This window comes from Serinus canaria, chromosome 23 (genome assembly GCF_022539315.1).
Source record: "Serinus canaria isolate serCan28SL12 chromosome 23, serCan2020, whole genome shotgun sequence".
In the NCBI taxonomy this organism is placed as follows: domain Eukaryota; kingdom Metazoa; phylum Chordata; class Aves; order Passeriformes; family Fringillidae; genus Serinus; species Serinus canaria.
Window position 1 is genome coordinate 1743621 of NC_066336.1, and position 17568 is coordinate 1761188.

Consider the following 17568-nt stretch of genomic DNA (forward strand, 5'->3'; position numbering starts at 1 on the left):
AATGTAATGGGAGCCAGCACAGTGGCCTTGCAAGTTGTTAAAATTTAAAAAGGCAACAATAAATCTGCTGAGCTAAGAAGAGCTCTCAATGAAAAAGGGTAGATTTGTTTTCTCTTTATTACCTTGCAGGTGATTTTCAGGACTCGCTGGTATTCTATTTCTTGTTAATTGTTCTCCTTTCTGAACTGAGGGCTCTGTCACCCCCCAGACCCCAAGCAGGCAGGAACACCTGGCAGCAAGGTGAGACTTAATGCCACACCTGCCCTCCCAGGGGAGGCTCACCCTGCTGCTGGCTCAGGTGCTGTTTCTCACCTTCCTCCTTGCCCAGATCACACCAAAACGTTCAAGGTCGTGTGTTCCTTCCCAGGGAGATCCCAACACAGATCTTGGAGCTGTTCTTGGGCTGAACCCCGACCTCTGCTGGGCTGTGGGGGCTCCTCAGCTCCCTGCTCCTCCCTTGGAGGGCTCCTGGAGCTGGGGAGACCTGGGCACCTCCAGCCCTGCAGATCCTGGCTCTCCCTGCTGGGCCAAGCAGGGCTCAGCCTGAGACCAAGGTGGGGTCCTGCCATGGTCAGGGGTCCCCCAGCTGGATGGTGCTGTCCTGTCCCAAATCCCCCCATGCCACCCCCTCCTCTCCCAGCCCTGCAGGTGCTGGCTCCCTGAGGAGGGAGGGGACAGCTGGTGGGAAGGGACTGGGGCTCTGGGATCCCACCCAAAGCTGCTGAGCAGCAGGAGGTGGGCAAGCAAGCTGGGAAAAGGCAGGAGGAGGGTGCTGAAGGCTCCTCTCCTTCTCTCCTGGGAATATCCTGTTCATCCATTCATTTCCCACTCCCTGAGAGCTGACAGCCAAAGCTGGAGCAGAATGCTCACTATCAAAGAGCACAGAGGAACAGAGCCCAGAGAGCAGCTCCAGCTGTGCCCACCTCAGCCCTGGGAGCCCCAGAGAGCTGCAGTGCAGAGGGTACGAGGGAGGAAACAGGCTGGGATGGACAGAGTGGGTGTGTGGGGATTCACCACCTGCTCCAGGACCAAGGACACAGTTAAAAGTTCACCAGAGATTACAAAGCAGGTGGCTTCAGAGTCTGCATCAGTCAGGGGACAAGATTTGGTGGTTTGTGGATGAAATTGGTCTAAAAGGCCAAAGATGGAAAAATTACATGTGTGTGTGTGTGATTGCTCGTTTGACCTCACACAGATCAGCAGCTCTGGAATTTAACATCCCTTATTTCAATTGTCCAGATGAAGAATGCTCACAACACTGCCCAAGATCAGCAGCTCCCCTTGGAGAGCACTAAGGTGAAGTCTTCATCTTCCTGGATTTGCCCCTGTGAACCCCTGACATGCATCTAAATAACACCCTGGAGTTTAACCACAGCCCCAGGGATTCATGAGCACTGAATTCACCACCAGCACTGGGAGAGGCTGCCAGCTGTGCTGGGTTTCCAGCCCCAGCAGCCCCAAGCACCAGTCAGGAGCAGGTGGCTCTGAGCATGGGGCACGTTTCCATCCCAAAGCTGATGATTTGGGATTTTAGATTTTATATTTTTCATGTTTTTGTATCCTGCAGTTCTTTAAACTAAACTCCATATGCAGTGTGAGCTGCTGCTTTCCCATTTTGGGCAGACACAACAATTCCTCTCCAGGCCTGGGGATCGAGGACACCTCACTGCCTCAGGCCCTGAGAGATGTAAATGAGAAAGGTGTGTTGGGGGGAGCAAATCTGGGGTAAATTACTGCATTACAAGACATCTCTCCTGCTGCCAGCCCAAGGCTGGATGTACATAAAGGCCCTGGCAGACCCAGCCTTCAGCCTCATCCCAGCACAAGCCAGTCCAGATTGTTACTCTTGTGTGAAAAATTGATCAGTGCCTTGCCAACACCTGAAAGTTCAATTCTAAGACAGGAAAGAGCAGCAAATTTGGGGTTGGAGGGGTTCTTTTCATTCTGTGTCATTAAAATCTTCAAACACCAACAGTGCTGCCCAGCAGCAGCTCAGCAGATTACACAAGGGGAGCCTTGTCACCTGCCTGTCCCCCTGCTGTCACCTGCACTTCCCCCAGCCACCCAGCAGGCTGATCAGAGGGTCCTGAGCTCCCCAAAGTGCTGCTGTTAAATAATATCCAGAGCTGCCCATTGAGTGCAGTGTGCCCCCCCAGAGCCCCAGAGGCCTCAGGTGGCTCTGGTGGCTCTGGGCAGTGTCACACAAGTGCTGCCAAACCCGGTGGCAGCTCCTGCCTCCAGCATCTTGTCAGCAGCCACCTGCATGCCACAGCCATCCAGACAAACCCTGCAGTCCCAAGCCTTCCTCCTCCCTCCAGGGGCTGTGGCAGGGGATGCAGGGCAGGGAGATGGCACTGGCACACTCAACTATTGGATTTGTGGGGTTCCCAGACGTAGGGAGGAATGATGAACCTGACTCCATGTTCTCAGAAGGCTAATTTATTATTTTATGGTACTGTATTATATTAAAGAATGCTATACTAAACTGTACTGAAGGATACAGAAAGGATACAGACAGAAGGCTAAAAGATAATAATGAAACTCGTGACTCCTTCCAGAGTCTGACACAGCCTGGTCCTGATTGGCCAGAGAGTGAAAACAATTCACATTAAACCAATGGAACAATCACCTGTGGGTGAACAATCTCCAAACACATTCCAGATAAGCACCACACAGGAGAAGCAAATGAGATCAGAATTGTTTTCCTTTTTCTCTGAGGCTTCTCAGCTACCCAGGACAATCCTGGGCAAAGGGATTTTTCAGAAAACATGGCAGTGACACTGAAGCAGGAGCCATTTCCAGTGCTGCAGGGGATGTGGAGGGGTCCCTCCCTGCTGACTGTGCAGCCTTGGCCACTTGCTGAGCCCTCAGGGCTGAAATGGTGTAGGGTTTCATTCAGTGGTGCTGTCTGGGGCTGGGGTCTCCTCTGAGGGGCTCAGGGCAGGGTGATGCCCTGCAGGCAGCCTGGGCAGCTTGGAACACAGGCACCCTGTGCTCATTTCCCCTGGCCAGGGCTGGGAAAGCTCCTCTGGAAGCCAAGAGCTGCTTCCCAAACTGTGTGTGCAGGGCCAAAGCTACCAGGACTCCACCCTGGAGCTGTGAACAGGTCTGCACCAAGGAAAGCTGCACAAAACTGGGGATTTATCATGGAAAATCACCCAGCCACACCCAGAGCAGGGATCACCTGCCTGGAGAGAAGAGGGGATCCCACAGCAGCTGGATTTTGCCCAGTGCTGTGGAGCTGCAGTTGGTCCCACAGCTCCTGTGACCCCATAGCACATCCCAGCTCCCCTGTCAGGCACCTCCACTGCTGAATCCTGCTGGGCTCTGATCCCCATCCATGAGCATCCCCTGCTCCCAGTCACCAGCTCCTGTTACACTCACCTTTCATCTCTCCCTGTTCCCTTGTTTCTGGGCTGGGAAAAAGTGACAACAAAAGCTGAATTTTCCAGGGAGTTACCTGATTCCCGAAATGGAATCTTTAGGAAAGGCACCAAATGTTGCAGCAGAATAAAAAGGTTTCATCTGTGTTTTTTTTACTCCAGGAGCACCAGTGGTTCAGGGATGAGGGGAGAGAGGAGGCCCAGGAGGCTTAGCTGGGACCAGCCCCCTCTCCATGTGCACGTAATGGGATGGCACAAAGGCAAGTGAGCTAAAAATTAAAGCCTGGCAGATCCTGCCAGGAACGACTTGGAGGAGCAGCTTGCTAATGGTGTAAAAGCTGGTAATAAAAGCTTTTTCAAATACATCAGAAGCAAAGAGCCTGCCAAAAAGTCTGCAGGGCCAAGAGATGGTGAAGATGTAAGAGAAACACTCGGTGAGGAAAAGGTCACACAGATGAATGATCTGCATCATCGTTCACAGGGGGAGCTGTGTGAGGTCCCAGTGCCAGAGCAGTTCTTTGGGGATGGGGATCTGGGAAGCATTTCAAACTGAACCATCCATCACAAGCAGGAGCCAGTCACCAGAACCAGGTGGATTTAGCTCTGGAGGTCTGAGGAACCCAGTGGTGAAAGCACTGAGCTACTGAGCCGTGGTGCCACAGGAGTGGGGAGGGCAGAGGTGGCACCTCCTGAGGAAGGCCAGGCAGGTGACCCAGGCAGGCAGAGCAGGGCTGGCCTGTGCTGGTGGGGAGTGCAGGGTTGGGGATTTGCAGTATCAGTCTATTAGAGTGAGTTTTCAGCACACAAAGCTGGAAATCTGCTCTCAGCACTGCAGCACTTGCGCTCCCATCACACCCACCCGAGCCTCGTGCCTTGCTCACAGAGGAGGAGGAGGAGGAGGAGGAGGAGGAGGAGGAGGTGCTGCCAGCCCCTTCCCAGTTCCTCAGCCAGAGCAGCTCTGCTCAAGCTGGTCACGACCCCTCAGCCCCTGGGGTGGCACAGCTGCCCTGCCTGAGGCTGGGGTGAGCTGTGCCTTGGATGTGCTGCTCCCCCACTCCTCGTGGGGAAACCTGGATGGGCAGAGATCACAGAGCTGCTGGGGTGTGCAGGAGGAACACAGCCAGGAGCTGCTGGCAAGTACAACTGCAGGTTAAATTCAGCACCAGTGAATACGAGGAATGCACATGGGAAGGAACAAGGATACAAACGGATCCCTTTGAGAGCCCCAAAAGCTAGGTGTCATCTCAGGGGGTTTTACTGCAAGTTGCACCATTTTCTTATAGAAACACAGAACCATGGAATTGTTTAGGTTGGAAGAGATGTCCAAGATCATCAGATCCAAATATTTCCCTACGGCTGACGACTGCACCATTAAACCACGTCCCCACGCACCACATCTCCTCATCTTTCAGAATCCCTCCAGGGGTGGGGACTCCACCACTGCCTTGGGCAGCTGTGCCAGGGACTGACAGCCCTTTCAGTGAAGAAATTTTTTCCTAATATCCGACCTTAAACCTCCCCTGGCACAGCTTGAGTCCGTTCCCTCTTGTCCCATCCCTGTTTCCTGGGATAGAGCCGGACATTCCCCCAGCTAGACCCTCCTTTTATTGCAGAGAACAAGAAGGTCTCCCTGAGCTCCTCCTCTCCAGGCTTTGCTCTTCTCATGGCCAGAGATCTCAGAGGATGGTGAGAAGGGGAGGGATTGGAGTGCCAGGCTTGCAGGGGTGAGTGCAAGCAGAGCCCCTGCTGGCTCCAAACCCACCAGGTGTTTCCAGAGCTCAGACCATGCATGAGGAATTCCCCACCTAAGGAACTGTGGGGCTGCTGTTGGGACAGCACAAATCCACCCCCAGCACTCACAGAGAGCTGGGCTCTGCTCCAGGCTGCACCCAAGCTCTTGGGGCAGGGCTCAAATGTCTCAGTGCCCTTTGAAAAGGTTGAAGAACAAAGAACTCAAGTGCTTTGTTAATTCACTCATCCTCTGTGCCTCCAGTGTGACAGGAGAGGCTGGACATGCCCCCACAGCTGCAGACCCTCACTGTGGGCAGATGTTTGCTGTCTCTGGGCTTGGCATGACCTGCAAGAGCACAGCCATGGCTGGGTGCCTGGCAGGGTGTCCCAGACTGCAGGGCAAGATGTGTTCTGTTGTGTTCTGTTTGCCATCTGCATGGCAGCTCTGCATTGTCTCCTGCTCAGGGGCAGTTTTCCTTATCTCTTCCACAACTGGGGAGACCCCTGCTGATAACAGCCATGGAATGTCCCTGCATGATTGATAAGAGCTGCAGCATCCCACTGGGAGATGGGAGCCCAGGGGGAGGAGCCAAGCATTCCTACCCGGATAGAATCTGGAGATTCTGGAACACCAGCACGGCTTCTGCACTGGATTTCCCAGAGGAGCAGCAGCTGCCTCTGCCCCTGGCCCTTCAGAGGCAGAGTGCACCTTTCTCCAGGATCCCTGCTCCAGCAGAACCAGCCCTGGCCCTGCAGGAGGGCTGAGCCACAATTCCAGTGGCACTGCTGCCAGCCCCCTGACCCACAGGGTGTCAGGCTGTGCTCTGCCTCTGCCAGGGTTGGTTCAGTTCACTGCAGTGTTCATTTTATCCTTTTATTTTCTTCCCTAATAAAGGGGCCTGGGTGTGAGCATGAATCCCTGCAGATGGACCTGGGATGGGGACCTGCTCATGGATGAATCCCTTCAGATCTGCTTGGAAGGGTGAGAAAGGGGTGAGGAGGGTGAGGAAGGGTAGAAGAGGGTGAGGAAGGGGTGAGGAGGGTAAGAAAGGGTGGAGGAGGGTGAGGAAGGGGTGAGGAGGGTGAGAAGAGCCCCCAGGCAGCCCAAGGGCAGCCCAGCTGTTTGGACCCAGAGCGTGGAGCAGGGATGTAGCTCAGAGAGCAGAGCCCTGGGCCCAGGCTGCTGTGCCAAGTCCCTGAGCTGAAGGATGGAGAGCTGTGCTGCGAGGCGCCAGTGCAAACCACAAGAAAGCCAGGCTGGGCTTCTTTGTAGCACTCCAAGCTTGACAATTAATGCGTGCAAGCCACTGAATTATAGGCTGGAGACACTGGGAGCCCAAATGGCAGCTAACGAGTGCTGTTGATTGGCTTTCCGGAGGCCATGGAGACACAGACACTTATTCTTAGAGACGTGGGTCCCACAGGGAGCTCAGCAGACACAGGAGCCTCTCTGCAGCACTCACATCCTCCCTGTCCTGTGTCCCTGTGTCCCCTCACTGGGGAGTGGGGCAGGGATGCAGGGAAAGGGGGCACTGAGCCCTCACCCACGTGTTTGCTCTGCCCCAAACATCCAAATAACTTTACCTGCTCTTTCTGTGCCATGTGCCTCCACCCTGGAGGACAGAATTTGCCCTTGGGAGGTGATGCCTTAGGAATTTAGCTTTTATATTTTTTATATATTTGTAATCCTGCAGTTCTTTAGCGTGTAACTCCAAACCCCACACACAGTGTGAGCTGCTGCTTTCCCATTTTGGGCAGACACAACAATTCCTCTCCAGGCCTGGCAATCAAGGACACCTCACTGCCTCAACCCCTAAGAAATTTAAATTAGAAAAGTGAATTAGGGGGAGCAAATTTGGGGTAAATGACTTAATTACCTGAAGCTGTAATTGGAAGATTAACCCCCAAATTCCCAAACTTATAAAAGTGTGAAAACCTGTGAGTCCATTTTTTGGGCACAGCCCCTGGGGGGCTTTGTCTGCCTGAAATGTCCCTGAAGGCCCTTCAGTAAATAAAACTGCTTTTTATTGCCTGAATTTTGCCTGGCCTGTGTTTTTGTGTAGTCCCAAAAAGGCATCAGAGGGGTGGGGTGTGAGGCCAGCAGGTGCCAGTGCCCTGAGGGCTGGGCAGAGCCCACAGGATGCTCTTGGCTCTGCAGGGCAGGTAGGGAGAACAAGGAGGGACAGCTGAGCTCCTTTAAGGCAGGTCAGTGTTGCAGAAAAAAAACCCCCAGAGTGTCAAGGAATGCCAGGAAAGCCTCCCATCCCCAGTGCTGTGCCCTCCCTCACATATCTGTGCTTGCAGACACGGCAGTGCTTTACAGTCCGTGCATGTTTCCTGTCACACTCCCAATTAATTGCTGAAGTATTTGAATGCTGGGTTTTCTCTCCATCTCGCCAGAACAGAGGCCGTGTGCTGCTGTCCTTCCTCTCCTCTCCACGCTGGATTTTCCCTCCCTGATTATTTCTGTGCTGATGCTCTCCAGGCAGCAGGCAGGCATGAGCCTGGCACCTCCCGCAGCAGGGCAGTCAGCTCCAGCCCTGACTGGAGCAGCCAAGGGCAACCAGCTGGAAAATCACTCCTGGCTCAGGCACCACTGCTTCAAGGTCAAGGCAGCCCTGTCCACGTCAGGCTGTGGCTCTGGGGTGGCTGCATCCCCTCAGGGCACGTCTGGGGAGCACAGGATGGACTGGCTCAAACACTGGAGCAGGGCTGGACAGCCCAGGGCACTCCAGGGTGTTGGGAAGGATGGAAGTTTGACAAGAAAGTATCACAGAGATGTCTGCTTGGCAGAAAGATTTTTAAATGTAGAGTCTGAAGAAGGAATAGAGCTGGAAGCAAGTTTTGATACAGAAGAAAAGAATTGCTGAGCCAGTTTTACTGGATAACCAAGGAGGCAGAGGGTGTGTGAGTTAGAAGGGGTTTTATGGCTCAGAGCAAAGGATAAACCCATCCCAAACCAGAAGATGTTTTTACCAAGCAGGAAGAGAGCACAGGCAAACAAGACAGCAAATGTGGCAAGGAGAAAAAAGGTCTCAGAATTTTCCCCTGCAAGAAAACTGAAAAACAACTTTGACCTTAAACTGCAATGTACAGACTGTGAGTGACTGGAGAGCAGTGACATGAATATGGGAATTACAGGAGTTATGATAGGCTGTAGGTAACAGTTAAGGTATAGATTGGTTCTGCTGGATCAAGATGCTCAGCAAAGAAAAGTAAATAATGCATTGTGACCAAAATAAAAGTATAGAATGCATTGTGACCAAAATAAAAGTGTAGAATGCATTGTAACCTAAAGAAAAGTATATAATGCAGTGTAACCAAAATAAAATGTAGAATGCATTGTGACCAAAATAAAAGTATATAATGCAGTGTAACCAAAATGAAAGTACAGAGTGCAATGTAACAAAAATAAAAGTATAGAATGCATTTGTAACCAAAACCAAAGGGTCCCCAGGCCTGCCTGCAGCTGGAGCTGACAGCTGTGGGCACAGCTCTGTCACCCACGACCCTGGGCTGCTGTAACATCCTGGATGTAACAAACTGCATTTTGGAGAGCCCCTGCAGTCCCACATCTCTCATTCAGGCCCTTACTGGGGGGCTTCCTGCAGCATCTGAGGGACAGAGCTGGACTCTCACCAAGGCACCAGTGGAGATGGATAAATGTGTTTGCAGGGCAGGGTTTATTTGGCAGTGCAGAAAAGCAAACGCCCAGATCTCACCACTGAAATGCCTGACTGGACAGCTGAGAATGGCCCCAAACTGGAGGCTCCACCTCTCCGTGCTCACAGTTTGGTTAGGCTGGAAAGGCTGATTTCTGAGGCTGCCATCAGCTTTTTGGGGCAAGGAGGATCTTTGTGCCTCTGGAAGGCGAGTGATGGATCTGTGTCCCTTGTGCCACTCCACCCTGTGCCCCAAGTGTCCCTCAGCCCTGCTCAGGCACTGCTGGACACAGGTTCAGATTCTGTCCCAGCTGGGACCTTCTCCCTTCCCCAGGCCTCAGATCTTTCCTTCCCTGGCTCTAGATCAAAGTTTCCAACTTTGCAGTTACCATTTAAAAGGAAGAGAATAGCACTGAGACGTTTGAAAGTGCAAGGAGGTTTTTAGTGTTGTTTTGTTTGGGTTTTAATATAACTTATGTTTCTACAAATTTATATAATTTATATAATTAAATATAATTAAATATATTCCATAATATATAATATAGAGATATATTTCTATATTATATAGTACACAACATAAAATATATAAATATATGTAAATTTAATAGAATATGTAAATGTATACATGTTTTTTAAATATAATAAAACATCTCTGAAAGTGCAGGGAGGTTTTTAGTATTGTTTTGTTGTTTGGTGTTTTGTTTGGGTTCTCATATAATTTTATATAAATTATATATATAATATAATATAATATAATATAATATAATATAATATAATATATATAATATACTATAATATATATATAATATATATACTACCTCTACTCTAATATACTATAACTATAATATCTACTCTCATATAATCTACTTACTCTCATATCCTATACTCCATACTATACTCTATCTACTCATCCATAATCTATCACTATACTACAATCTCATCCCATATCCTACCATATCACTCCATATAATCCATCTTCCTCTACTTCCTATATACTCAATATAACTATCCTACTACTCGCTCTCATCACTCTATACTCTACCTCTCCTCTACTATCATCATATCATCTCCTATCCTCTCTCTCCTCTCTCTCCTCTACTCTCCTCTCCTCGCCTCTCCTCTCCTCTACTCTCCTCTCCTCTCCTCCTCTCTCTCTCCTCCTCTCCTCTCCTCTCCTCTCCTCTCTCCTCTCCTCTCCTCCTCTCTCTCCTCTCTCTTCCTCTCTTTTCCTCTCCTCTACATACGACCAGCTCCATATGTTCCTCTCTTATCTCTCTCATCAACCTTCATCTCTTTCCTCCATTTCATCTCATTTCTCTACTTATACTCATTAACACTTAACTATACCACCATATCTACTTATCTTTTATATTATACCAATACCATCATATATAACTATTAATTTATATAATTACTACATGGAATTACTTTCTTCATTTCCCTTCACGCAGCTCTGTGTCTTTCCTTTGGACACTCTTTAACAGTTCCAAGTCCCTCTCAGGTTATGGCACCCAAAAGTGCCCCAGCACTGGAGGTAAGAGAGCAGCACCTTCCAAAGCAGGGAGGTGATTCACCCTGCAGTGAAGAACCTGCTGAATGGTGAGTGATGGATGTGACGCCCTCCTGGGGCTCCCTCCCTGCCTGGGTTGTGTCACCACTGCCTGTCACCAGCAGATCACACAACAAAGGCAGCAGTGAGATTCCCACAGTGCTGCTGGGCATGGAGACTCCAAGGGAGGAGCTTCCCAAAAAGCCTCTGCTGCTTTCCCAGCACTGCCCACCCAGGAGACGGCAGTGCCACCTTCCCCAGGTGCCTCTCAGAACAGCACTTTTATCCCAAGGAATTTACCACTATTCCCTCTGATCAAAAATCCATCATTTCACCAACGCCCCCATGGATGTGATTTTCTTTAATTGTCCATTGTTGTTGTTTCCTTTTTCCTGTGCCCATTTTCAGGGTGTTTTAGCTGATTGCTGCTTTCCACATCCTTTTGTCAGACCCTGGTTACCACAGGATGAAGGGCATCAGCCTTGATCCTTGGGGGTTTTTTTGTAATTTTCCCTTTGCTCATCTCCAATTTTGCAAACTTCTCCACATTAGAAAAGTGGTAAAAAGGACTGCAAAGAATGCAGATGAAAAGCTAAAATAAACCCAGAGTCCTTGGTAAATCTGGACATCACACTTTTGGGGTTTCCAGTGGTGAAATGAAAGAAATGGGAAAGGTGGGAAGGAGGATGAACAGCCCAAATCTCCTCCACGTCATGGCTGGTTTAATCAAATAATTAAAAGACATTCTTCCTGCTGGGGAAAGAACATAAACCACAGACATTTGGGGCATTTCTTCCCCAGTGCTATTGCTTTCTCCTCCATAAATTTCACCCCTGAGTGAGCTCGGTGCTGCCAGGTTCTGGCAGCTGTCTCTGAACGCCCCAGAGGCTGCACTGTTTTGCCCAGGGCAGTGATTTGGGGAGGAAAGCTGCAAGTGTGGAGAGGAACAGGGGCTGCAGCACCTGACCTTGACAGACCCTTCCAGCCCAAGCTGCTCTGTGGTTCTGGGGAGGCACAGAGGGGCCAGGAGGGCACAGCCCCATCCCTGTGCTGACAGCAGTGGGGAGCAAAGCCACAGCCCCAGCCCCAGAGCAGCAGTTAGGGACAGTCCTGAGACTGATGGGAAGCCTTGGCTGGTGGGATGCCTTAGGAATTTGGCTTTTAGAATTTTCAGGCCCTGTACTGCTTTGCTCTAAAGCTCCATGGCCTGTCAGCTGCTGTTCTCCCCTTTTATTCAGACAAAACAATTCTTCTCCAGGCCTGAAAATCAAGGACACCCTACAGCCTCAGGCCCCAAAAAGTGCAAACAAAAATGAACTGGGGGGAACAAACTGGGGGTCTGCTGAAGGTGTAATTGGAGGATTAACCCCTGATACCTGAAGGGACCAAGCTGATAAACTGGTGACCATTGTCCATTTCCAGTGCAGCCTCTGGGAGGCTTTGGCTGCCCAAGGTGGATGTGTTGAAGGCCTTTAATAAAAACCTGCTTTATTCTCTTAATCCTGTCTGGCCTCTGCTCTAGGGAGCCACTCAAGGCATGAGGTGGAGAAGGGAAGAGCAGAGGTGGCTGTGGCAACCAAACCCAGCCATGCAGGCCCTTCCCTGTCCCCCACAGAGGCTGCTCAGCTCCAAGGGATCTCACAAGGTGGCCCTGGGGACAGGATCCCTTTTTTGTACCTTTTTGTGCCCATCCAGTCCCACTCCAGCTCTTTGTCTCCATTTCCACCCCGACAGGGAGGTTGTCCCCACCTTCTCCTGGGCACCTCCCTCGACCAACATCATCCCATCTGCAGGTGTCAGGACTCCCCTCCCTGTCTGCAATGTTCATCCCAAAAGCCAAGTTTCCAAACTGCTCCGAGGCAGTGAGGAGATTATTTTGGGATGACAAGGCTCCCTGGAAAAGTTACAGGGACACTTCTTTGGCACAGGGTCAGGGCTGAGAATCTCTGGATTCAGCAACGTGGACAGAGCAGGAAGATCCCAGGGTGTATAAATCAGACAGGAGGGTTATTTCTGAGGGGATGTAATACAGCCATCCTGACGTTACAGTAATTCTTGGGATAGGCTCGCTGAAAGGAGTTCAGGAATTTGAAGTATGGGTGATGAGAAATTATTTTGGAACCAGCATATTCACTTTATTGAGAATAGTGGTAAGGTGCCCATAAATCTTTCTAGGAGCATTTCAGGTGCTTTTATGACTCTTGCATGGGATTTATTGCATATTTTCAGAAAAAAAAATATAATTTAAAAGGACATTGCCAAGCAGTTTTTATAGCTTTTATTTATTTTTTAATCTCCATTGTTCACAGAGCCCTCCTCAGTGCTGGAAAAGGCAATTCTGCCCTGTTACATCTCCCAGACAAGGAATTTTGCTTTCTCTCTGCAATGCTGAGTAGGGATGGAGCTGGAGTGTCCTGGGCTGGGGTAGTGGGGTGAGTGTCCCCCCTGCAGGGCTCCAGGAGCACTGGACCTGCTGCAGTGGCTGGCACAGAGGGACAGGCAGATCTTAGGGCAGGCATCCAGTGTGGGGGATGTCACTGTGGGAGGGGAACAGAGGGCTTCAAAGTTTTATTTTAAAGACTGTTTTTTCAGCTGTGTGGAGACATCCCAGGCAGCCCTGGCATATCCCAAAGGCTGCCCTGGAAAAGGGAGCAGAGGAGGAATGCTGGATCCCCAAAATCTTGGGCAGGAGAGGGTTTGTTTTGGTTCCATCGGGAGCACCTCTTATCAGCCATGGAATCACAGAACACTCTGGGATGGAAGGACTCCAAGGATCACCCAGTGCAGCCCCAAACCCTGCCCAGACCCCCCACCAACCCCACCCTGGCCATCCCTGCAGCGCTGCCCAAATTTCTCCCCCATCCCTCACTCTCACAGAATCATGGAATGGGCTGAGCTGGAAGGGACCCACAGGGATGATCAATCCCAAAGCCAAACCCTGCCCAGAGCCCCACCAAGCCCAGCCTGGGCATCCCTGGAGCTCTGGCAGCCTCGGGGCCGTGCCCATTCCCTGGGCAGCCTGGGCAGTGCCAGCACCCTCTGGGGGAAGAGCCTTGCCCTGATCTCCAGCCTGAGCTGCCCTGGCCCAGCCCCAGCCGTGCCCTGGCTGCTGTCCCTGTCCCAGAGCAGGGATGGGAGCTGCCCCTCGGGAGGAGCTGCAGATCCCTGAGCTCTGCCCTCAGCGTGCCCTGCTCCAGCTGCACACACCAAGAGCCCTCAGCTGCTCCTCCTGTGGCCCCTCCTGACCCTTGACCATCTCCTTGTCCCTCCTTTGGACACTCTCTAGCAGTTTCATGCCCAGGCTGGATGTTTCCCCGCTCCAGTGGAGATGTTTTCCAAATCTGCAGCACTTCTGGCCAGAAATGCAGCCCTGGAGTTTTGGCTCCTGCAGCCTCCTTTGGACAGCCTGAGTTTGCTTGGCCTTCCCTGGCCTTCCTGTTCCTGGTTGAAATGCTGCTCTTGAGGCCAGGCACGTTGTGCTGGTGTCTCCTGTGCTGCTCCCGTGTCACAGGGACCCAGGGCATGCGTGTGACACATCCCAGGGTCACACCCAAAGGCTGGCAGGGAGGGCTGGCAGTGCTGGCACTGCTGCTGAGCTGTGGGCAGGGGGAAGGAGCTGCAGCAGGGGCTCCATCCTCCTGGCAGGGAGCAGAGGTGCTGGGGCCAGAGGATGGAGTGGGAGGACGGATCAGAAATCACTGCTCCTGACTCCTCACAGACCTCGAGAGCCTCTTCCAGCAGCCCCTTCCCAGAAGGGCTCCCTGGGGGCTCTGCAAGGAGGAAAAAGTTAAACACATTCATCAGGCAGGTCTGGCTCCTTTCCCCTTTCTTCGTCATCATCACCGACTCCTCCAGTTCTGTGGGCTTTTCCTTCACTCTCTCTCCCATAAAATGCTTTTCATTTGGTGGCTGTTGTTCCTTTAAATACTTAGGAAAGCTCATAAAACTAGGTGGAAACAAGCAGCCGTTTTCTTCTTAGAAAGAAGCTTCTGCCAGCAAAGAAAAAAAAAAAAAAATCTTGCTCGAGTGATGCAGAGAAAAGTAAGGAATAAAAGAAGGCAGGAAGCAAGCAGGGACAACAGCAAGGAAGGTTGATTTTCACATGTCCAGAGTAATTGCTTTTCCAAAGACTGTGACCATGAACATCAGCATTTTCCAGCCTTGTTCCAGAGAGCCCATGAAATCTAAATGACAAAAATGGGCTCTCCCATCTCCAGCTGTCAATTCCTAGAGATGTCAGATGCTCTGAGCAGAAAAACCCAAGGTGGAAACCACCTCTCCTGTGGCCAGGACACTTCTCCTACCGACTGCTTCAGGCTGAGGGGTCAGGATGGAGGAGGAGCTGCTGAGCCCAGACCTGCAGCCCCAGGGGAGCCCTTTGCAGCAGCTGGATGCAGGAGGCTGAAGCTGCTCCCAGCCCCACCAGGGGATGCTTTGGTCAGGTTTGCTCCTTAGCAAGTCCTTGACAGGCATTGCTTGGGATGTGCTTCTCAGCAAAGGCCCTCAGGGACTGTGCATCAAAGAAATGGATTGCACGACCAGGACACTCCAGCCCAGCCCCTCCATTTCTCCTCTGCCAGGGCACCAGCTCCTCCGAGAGGGCAGGCTGGTGGCTCTCGAGCTGCAGGTGTTCCACCCACCTGTGCTGATGTGAAGAAGTGACCCTGACTCATTTGCCTTGCCTGTGGTTTTCCTTTCTTGCTCAAATCCTCCTGACACGAGATCCCAGGAGCTGGTGGTATCAATTTCCCAAACGAGGGAGGTCTCCTTGTGAAGTAAAATCACAGCAGCTAAAAAGCTTCCTCTGCAGGTTCATGAGTTTGTTTATTTCTGTTGCCTTTTATCTAGTAACTGATCTATTTTCTTGCATTTTCCACAGTGTCATTGGAAGCTGAAGCTCACAGTGGGCTCAGCAATTAGTGGTAGCACAGAAATATAAGGCAAAAACAAGTATTGCTAATGAGCTGACACATTAAACAATGAGTCACACTTCCATAAGGAGCCCAAATCGAGTTATAACCCTAAATAAACAAGCTGTGAGAAACAGTTTACAAAATATGAATGTGTTACTTATTTAACTGCTGTTGAGAAGCTGCGATCTGAACCCTGAGATGTATTTAAATATCTGAGACAAATACTCAGTGAGTGCTTTGTCAGACTGCTGGGGCTGCATGGGATGGAGGGAGCCCACAGCAGGACGAGGGGAGCACCAACACACGGCCTTGGGATTGTGTTCTGCCCTCTGTGTCCTTCCACATCTCTGTGTGGACCAAGCAGGGGCTGGCCCACACCAGGGGATGGAGGCAGCAAAGGCTGGGAGCCAAGAGAGGCTGCAAATCACAAATCACAGGGTTGGAAGAGACCTTCAAGATCATCAGGTCCAATCCCTGCCCTAAACACCTTCACTAAACCCTGGCACCAAGTCAGGTACCAGCATCAGGAATGTTCCTCCTCTCGCAGGTATCTCTGGGCAATGCCAGAAATTTGGGGATTCTCAGGCTCCTGACTTCTCAGGCTTCTGTCTGCCCATGCCACCAGGGCCAGCTGTGAGGTTTGGGGCAGCCCCAGCTCAGCAGGCTCCTGCTGCCCTCCAGGAGGAGCTCAGACCTGTGGCCACACCTCTGATCCTTCCCAGCCCCTCTTGGTGTCCATCCCATCCCTCCATCCCCCTCCTGACGCTCTCCATCCTCTGACCCTCTCCCCTCCTGGCCAGACAGTCCTCAAAGCACAAGTGGCACAAGGACTGGGACGAGCTGGGCTGGCAAAGTGAAGAGGTTTTAGAGGTCTATTAGGAGCAGCAGAAAGCCCTGCCATGGCAAAGGGTGCTGCTACACAGAGATGGGGAAATTGCTCACAACGAGGCAGGAGAGGCAGCCGTGACCAGGGAGCATTCCAGCATTTCTGCTCTGTGTGTTTGGGAGGAAGCACTTCCAGCAGGCAAGGACAATGAAGGGCTCTTCAGGCTCTTGGTACCTAAGGAGAATGTCAAACAACATCTACATGGGACAAACATTTTCAAATCACCCTAAAAATAATAGTAATCTCAATAATCAGTCTAATTTCACGTGTCGAGAGTCTGAAAAGAGCTGGCTGAGGGTTTCTGCAGCCCAGCACAGTTAGTGCTAAATGATTTTATGGCCACAGAAATGAGGTGCATCCTATTGGGCAGGTCTAGAGCTCTGACCCCACAAGCACCACGAGAGCCCAGAGGAGGATGCTGAGCTGCAGGAGTGATGAGTTACTGAGATTGCTGGGAACTGCCTGAGTGGATGCCTGTGTCCCCTGCTCAGCCACCATTCCCCCACAGCCACCTTCAGCCCTGACGCTGGATTTGGGGTTTTAGACCCCACAGACCACTGGCAGAGCTCTCTGGGGAATGCCCAGAGGGTGCAGAGGAGGTCTGAGACAGCTCCCCTGGGGCTGGGACTGCTTCTCCCAACCCTCCCGAGGTCACTGAGTTCATCCCTGGCGTGGCCATGGGATGGTCCGAGAGGAGAGGAGGTGATGGAAGCTGGGCCTAGCCCAGGCTCCCCAGTCAGGGGAGAGAGGGTGAGTGCCACATCCTAGGGCAGTGCCAGGCCCTGACAAACCCAGAGAAGCAGCTCAGCCAGCTCTGGTGGCTTCCTCTCTGCACCACGTGGCTGCCCATGCTGATCCAGGCAGGGGATGGGGCACCAAACCCCTGGGGCTGTGGAATGGGCAGAGGACAGATCCCCTCTCCTGCCAGAGGAGCCCCAGAAGCTCCAAGGGAAGGGGCTCAGAGCCCCTTGGTGGGTGCTGGGCCCCCTCCCCACCTCAGACAGGGCAGGGAGAAGCTCCTGGGATGGATCCAGATGGAGCAGCCCTGGGAGAAGCATTTGGGAGTGAGACTGGACACAACCAGTGGGGGTTTCTCACTCAGCACTGAATGATTTCTGACACCTGCAAATCCTTCTGCTGGATGTTTGGAGCAGCTCTAAACCCTGCCAGGCTGGGAATGTTGGACACAGCAGGACAGGCTGGGGACACAGGGCAGGGACAGGACAGCAACTCCAGCTCCTGGAGGGGTAAATATCAGATTAAGCCCTTTTCTGACCCAGAGATGGGGCAGCTGAGAGGTGTTTTAGAAACTTTAATTCCATTTTCATCTCATGAGAAGGGTGAGACAATACAGATGTTATAATTCACACCATCACAATCAGAAGCAAATTATTTCCTAATTACAAAACGCTGTAAGCATTTCTTGGCCCATCAGCTTTAGCCA